Source organism: Corythoichthys intestinalis, chromosome 5 (assembly GCF_030265065.1).
Source record: "Corythoichthys intestinalis isolate RoL2023-P3 chromosome 5, ASM3026506v1, whole genome shotgun sequence".
NCBI lineage: Eukaryota > Metazoa > Chordata > Actinopteri > Syngnathiformes > Syngnathidae > Corythoichthys > Corythoichthys intestinalis.
The window spans coordinates 38147517-38154987 of record NC_080399.1 but is presented as its reverse complement, the minus strand read 5'-3'; positions in this window follow the sequence as shown (position 1 = coordinate 38154987).

The following is a 7471-nucleotide window of genomic DNA, read 5'->3' as shown; positions in this document are numbered from 1 at the left end:
GCGGATTTGGGACGCCCGCTATCCACTTCGCTGTCCGGGCTGGTGGTGCTTGTTCCAGGACAAAACGCTTTGTCCTTGGAGTTTGCTGAGAGCAGATTCCCCGAGTATGTGCGTCACTCATGATAAGACGGCATTGTGTATCTCTATTTCTTCTCATTAAACTATGGTGTGCTATTTATTTTATATTAGTAGTGTAGTCCTACCGTAAATATGAAAATGATACACATTTCCTGATTAATTATATTACGTGTGTTAGCCTAATGCAAACAGTTAGACGGTGCCTACGAAAACCTGTACCATATGTATGTGTTAGACTATATATGTGTTAGACTAATGCAAACAGTTAGACGGTGTGTGCGATGACGATATCGTTTCCCCTTCATTCCCCCTCTCGAGCCCCGACAGGGGATCGAAAAAACATGGATGTGGCCTTAGAACTTAGCTTTGTCAAGTGGTGGAAGAAATGTAGCAATTGATGAACAGTTTAAACAGGGATGTTCGAAATTTGTCCCCCTCAGGACTCCTGTTAAGTACTCTTTAAAACAATATGATACCGCCTCAAAGGGTTAATCCTTGGTTGTCTTCGGTCCCGTGGCTATAGGCATCCGCTCACAGTGCCCTCTTTGTACAGGTGCATTGAGACCGATTTTTCATGATCAAATAGACGGGCTACCCATCAAGTTATTCCTGTCGCTAGGAAAAATGAGATATACATTCAGTTAAATTAAATTAAATTAAAATAAATAAAAATAAAGTTAATCTTTAGTTAAGAAAAATGAGAGACACCCTAAGCTAAATTTGGTCCATTGAATAACAACCTTTAAATCAGGAAAAGTGAGAACCGTACTGAGTTAAATTTTGGTCCAGTAAATTAAAATTTAAGTGCCCCTCTTTTCACTTCCGTAACGTTAGGGTCAACCACCACCTGTAGTAAGAGGGAACTGTGCGCAGCCCTGAAGAAAAAGGAATGCAACAGTGTGTCAAACATCTCAGAACAGCTTTGAAATGAAGAAAAAGAACAGCACTGACAAACTACTACATCTAAAAACATAACACAGCAAAAACATTCCCCCATTGACTAGAGCAGGGGTTTTCAACCCAGTCCTCAAGGCACACTGTGGGTCCTGGTTTTTGTTCCAGCCGATCCAGCAGAGACAGTTGAACCAATGAGGCTTCTGCTAAAACAAGCCACACCTGACTGCAATCAACTGATTGCACTTGTAAAACACCAGATTGGGGAAAAAGTGTTGTCATCTTGTTTGGTAAGAATGAAATCCTGCACCCACAGTGTGCCTCAGTGGAATAGGTTGGGGACCCCTGGACCAGAGAATGGTGAAAAAGCGGTACTGTACAAAAGCGGAATGTTGCAATACAGAAAAACTTGGACACCATGAACTCGAAACTCGAAATAAACGTCTTCACCCCTTACCAGTTGTTGAAAATGATGGACACAGACGCCTGTAGGCAAACTTTATTCCACCCCAATTAAAGAAAAACTTTATTCCGCCCCCTTGACCAAAAAATGAATAAATATCCTAATCAAAAGTATATAAAAATAATAAAAGTTATATTCTCCACCCCAAATGACAAATATGGCTAAAGGCTAAAGAATAAAACTGGGACTTAAAAAATGGCACAAATCTACCGAGTACTATGATTTAGAACCTAACGAAAAAATAGCAGTCTTTGAACAAAAAATCCCAAGAACAAAAATGTATCTATGGTGATTGTGGAAATATAAAACAACCCAGTGATATGTCATGTGTCGAGGAATTACAAAACCCAAATGTGACTGCAAAAGATCGAAAAAATGTGACGGAAAAAATAAACCCCACTACATAAACAATGTGTATTCCCACCACTTACCAACAACGTCAGGGGCACCTTTCCACACCACATTTCTAACAGCAACATCCGCATGTGAACTCAATAAAAGGGAAAAAGGAAAGAAAATCCAAACCTTTTAGCGAAAAATAATATTACAAAGAACAAATAAACGAGAGCACTATAGCACCAGGGACCATGACACTAAACCTATTTATTTCCATAGTCAATTGTCGCTTCCTAGGACATGGGTCGAATGGGAATTTGTTTATTTTTCTCCCTGTCCGGATCCGTCATGGTTGTCCCCCACCCGAGTGGATCCTAGTGTAGCTGTAATCTGTTCAACTCAAAAGAATACAGAGCCTCCAACATATTTTAAAACACTCCCTAATTAAAGCATAGAACGACTTTGCCTTTGTGTAGAACACAAACAATGAGCTTAAGGTGTCTAAAATATAATGCGGTACCTACAGGAAAGTTAATCATTAGAAAGTGAAAATAAAATAATAAAAGTAAAGAATCTTAATCAAATACATCTGGGACTATGTGGTGTACTTAAAATATGTCACGTACTCACACGTTTTAGTTTTTTGCCTACTGCTTGTCGAGACGTCTGAGGCACGGTAATCTCTCTAACATTTAAATACTCTCTCAAACTCAAAAAGACCGGAAAACATTCACCTCGACAAAACGCAGCATCGTCAGCTGGGGTGAGTATAAAACCGTGCGGACAGTCGTGACGGCTGTCCCTTGGCGATGAACCATTATTTTGTGAGCACCTGTTCTCACACAACCACCCGCTCACGGCTCGTGCGATACCGCAGTCACAGCCCTGAGGGAATAGGTGGGGTCTGGAATCAAACCTTTGATCCTCCAACCATTGGCGATCCCTTCTCCCACCCGCGCAACCGGTGGTCCGTGTGCCGGTGCGATGGCTCCGCTTGTTATACCCAGTTCCAGCCCTGCTAGCGTTCAGGGCGAATGTCCTCCCATCCTGTCAACATACACATCTGGTGTTTCAGGGGATCGATAAATAGAAATAAGGATAAACTTAAGAATAGCCGATTTGTCATACTTACTTATCTTAACTGGGCCTATTTGTAACCTTACCGCCTGAAACGTCCCAACCGCACCAGTCTCAAAACTCCAACATGTGATGTGGCAGATTATTATCCTTAAACCTTGAAATCTTTTGGGAAACAATGTGGTCAGGGAAAACTTTAGATCGTTTTAATGGCCTCTGCGTGCTCCTAAAATGTGTCGTGCTATTAAAGCTAAGTGAGATTATGAATAGTATTATGTTTATAATAATTTACTGTTTGTTGGGCCTAAGAACTGTATGTTTAGAGTTGAACAGACTGTACAAGTCAATAAAAATTTACAGTTGTCCGCATCCATATTAACTTTCAGTAATAATGTTGGTGTTATCTTGGCCCACTTAACCCCCTCTAGCCATGCCCACAATTGCAATTGTAAGCATGGCTATATCACTCATAGCTACTACACAAAGTGCATTATGAATACCCAGTACATGTTATCATTCCCAAGTTACACCAGCTTGTGTGATACCCCAATTATCTAGACCAAATCAAAAACTATCCCCTATGGTGGTCTAAATGCCATCATTTGAGATTCTAACTCCTTTTTTTTTTTTTTTTTTTTTCTTAATAATATTGATCGTCAACAACCCTAGTCACAAGGAATCATTTTGTCAAAGGATGGGAGTTGTACATTCATTTCTACGGTGTGTGGTTGTCTACTACACGTTTAAACTGTTCAATGGTTACCATTGCAACAATCAACACAAAAACATTTATATGTCTTATTATTTCCAGTTTACAAACCCCTCATGTCCAATTCAGATCCCAAACAAAGCCACTCAGCAATAATTAAAATATTTATGTCTTGGAAAGTGATGCCTTTTCCTTTGTTCCTTATGTCATTCAAAATATCAAAAAATCTTTCTCCCCTTTTGTGACACAATTAGGTCCCCCGAACATAATTGCAAAATAACAAACCAGTGAATAGGATCAATAGAATAAATGCAAGTCAACCAGTTTGACTTTTTATAAAAAATGGAAAAGAATAGAAATAGATGAGTAGAATTTTTAGAAAAAATTCTAAAAAAAATATGAAAAATACAGTTAGCACAGACATGGAACTAAACAACACTTTCTCCACTCCTCCTTTTTTGTTTGTTTGTTTTTTTTTTTTTTTTTTTTTTAAATATTATTCAAGTCCTTAAAAATAAAAATCTGTTCCATAAAGGTGTCCAAAGGAATGGAAAAATATCACATGAGAGTAATTCATCAAAAGATCAAGAACAAAAATCCAAAATGAAAACATAAAAATTGTCTTATACTGGGGAAATTGTATTTATAGGCGGTAGACTTGGAAAGGTATTCTGAAATTAAATTACTCATCTCTAGATTCTGTCTCATTATCGTTGTATCGTTCGAGTATTATTCTTAACTTTTAACATAAGCAATTTCCCCAGCATAATAAATTGCATTTGGCACGATGCCCGTATTTGTTTACGTTCTCAAATTTAATTCCTCCCCTCTTATGTAATTTGTTAATTCGATTCCTACTGTGGTCTTTCTCTTAAAAAAATTGGTTGCTAATTTCCCCTATAATTTCAAAGCACAAAATTTACCTACAGTGGTCTTGTCTTTTCATCCCAGATCATGAAATTGGTGAAAATGTCTTATTCCCCTTTTTTTTTTTATTTTATTTTATTCATTTCTTGATTTCTTTTTTGCAAGGATAGCCCAATTCTATCCGCAGGTGACCCAAAAGATTATATTTTAGTGAAATCTGGCATTTTCAAGTCTTTTTAAAACCTAAATCCACTTTTACATTGTCCCGTATATCAAAATTAACACATAAAGGAGATTCTCCCTCCGCATTCTTCCGGGAGTCAATAGTGGCTAGGGAAGGACTGTCTTATCTATTGTTTTACCAAAACAACCAGAGACTTGAGCTTGAGATGACCCACTTTAAAACTTTGCTCTTTCCTAAACTTTAACCCTTTAGGCAAGGCATCTCAAACTTAAATTAGCTTCTATAGACTCCAAATTAAACGGAACTACAAAATAACTCCAAAAATCAGTTTTACGAAAGTGCAAAAGGAAAAGAAAATATAGTAAATGAAATTATTTCCTTCAAGTGTCAACAATGAAAAGAAAATATCCAAGTTAAGATAAAAATAAAAACTAATAAGACTTACTATTTATCTCATTCTGGGAACGTTATCTCCGATGTAAATTTGGACTCGTGATAAGTGTTATGAAAGAACCATTTGCTTCTTTTTTTTTTTTTTTTTCAAAGATGTTCTAGTTACTTTAAGGGGTGTTATGAATGTCAATTAGCTCAAATATTTACAATTGCATTGTTACATGTTTTATTGTGGCCCCCTATTTGATAATTTGTCAATTAACTTTGGTCATGGCCCGTCTCGACAAAGTTGGCCACTTATTTCCTACTCTATTTTCATAACAGCAAAAATTAGTTCAATTTTAATTGTCTTCTTATATCAAAACTAAAATCAATAAAGTTATCCTGTTGTTCTTTGGATCCCAGCTGAATTCACGACAGCCAATTCTATCAACATGTGATCCAAAAGTGACACTTTCCCCATATTCATCATGCTTGAATCCCCTAAAAATTACATTTCAAACTATTCGTTATATTAGAAGCGAGCCATGATATCAATTCCCCGTTACTAATTTTAAGGTGTTCTTTGCTGGTTCGGTTTGCATGTTTGTTATTCTAATAATTGTAAGTTCGTGGTTGAACGCATCACTTTAATATTCTTTTGTTTTATCTACATTCTTTTGTGAGTACAAATCTTCTTGTTAGAAAAAGCTTTTTTTTTTTTTTTTTTTTTTTTTTTTAAATCTATAACTTTACCAAACATCCAGGGACTTCAGCCCTCCCTGCTCTGCTTGGCCTGAACAAGAGCAAGAGGGGCCTCCTGGGCCCGCGCACCTCATTTTGAACACTGTGTTCCTTTTCTAATCAGATCTACTGATTTTTTAGAATTTTTTACATGTTGTCCCTTTTTTGGCTCTCAATTTTATCTTAAAATGTTAAACAAGGACTGGAAAATTCCCAGCTTCAATTCTAGCCTCCCCTTATAATGAATTTTGGCAAAAAAACCCAGCGGATGCCGTCGAGGACCCCATGTTGCAAATAGGGGCCACCGACGGCCCGCCCTCCTTATTTTGAACACAGTGTTCTTTTCTAATCAGACAGCCCAACTCCAGGCGCCATGCCAACGGCTGTCTCCCAGAACGTTAACAGGGGCGCTTCCTATTTTTTCGGCTTCATTTCGAACAACACTAAGCAAAACAAAACGTCCACTTACTTTAACAGGAGACTACACGACACCATAGCAACTTAACATTTAAACAACAACAGTGGCAGTCCAACAACTGAGTTTCGATTTCCGTGAACAACTCGTCTAATTTCTTCCCTGTACCCTCACAGCCCTCCTTAGCGCATTCATATAGCCATGTTTGTCACGGGTCCCTGACCTATCTCCGCTGGGCGAATGTGTTCATGGCCATGTCCATTGTTCTGCTTACCGCAAGCAGCGAGGCCCCCTTTGCTGTTGGGCGTCACTCCAACAGCGGCCTTAATACCTTCATTCTTTTTTAAGGGGGGACCACTTCCTAGGGCCTCCACAACCCAGCTCTCAAACCTCAGACTCGTCAGCCCTGAGGTGTGGAACCGCTACGTTCCAGTCCCGGTGGCTTTGGCCCGGCCTGACGCTGCCCGCCAGCCAAACCACCACAACCTTCAGGACAAGTATATGTCTATCCAAATTTATATGTATACCTCTAAATATACATATAAATGCATACACATATTGCGCGTACAGACCCCTCATCTAACTTAGAAAGTGGGTCGTCGCATCTACTCTATACTCAAATATACATGCCCATATCTATCCCATACACATATCTTTGTATGTATATGCATACATGCGCATGTATATATTACGTATGTCCCACCACATCAAATCGGGAAACAACAACCTGTTGTCTAGGAGCCAACCAGCCTGACCCTCTCCACTCCCCAGAGGGGGAATGGAGAGGGCCGCGCAGGCAGCGGCTCACAACCTCTTTTGTGTTGTTAGGTTTCTCGCAATTTAACAAGGCTCCGGGGACACCGCTTCCTAATAACCTAAGCTTGTCCTGTTTTTTCTTTTTTTTTTTTTTTTTTTTTTTTTTTTTAAAAATCTTTCGCCCAGCCTAAACTACGCGACGCATGGCATATATGTTGCACTCTTTCTGAATCTACCCCTCTAGTGCTAAGACTAATGAAGACTAATGTTACACTACACTTGTTCTCCCCTTATTCCTTCAACAGAATGCACAAATCACAGTTAGACAAAACACAAAATGGTCGAAGGTCGCTTCAAGTCAACTTTCACCCGCCTTAAATTATGACAAAACGTCTTTTTACCTTTTCGGCTTTTAGCGGTGCACCTAAAAGGGCTCCAGTTGACTCTTCCGCAGCCGTTCGTCCATCCCCTCCGTCGTCTGGGCCTATCACGTCGTCAAACCATCACGTCGGGTCGCCAACTGAAGGAATTTGGACCTCCCGGCCCAGAAGCGCACGGGGAGGCCGGCAACAGAAC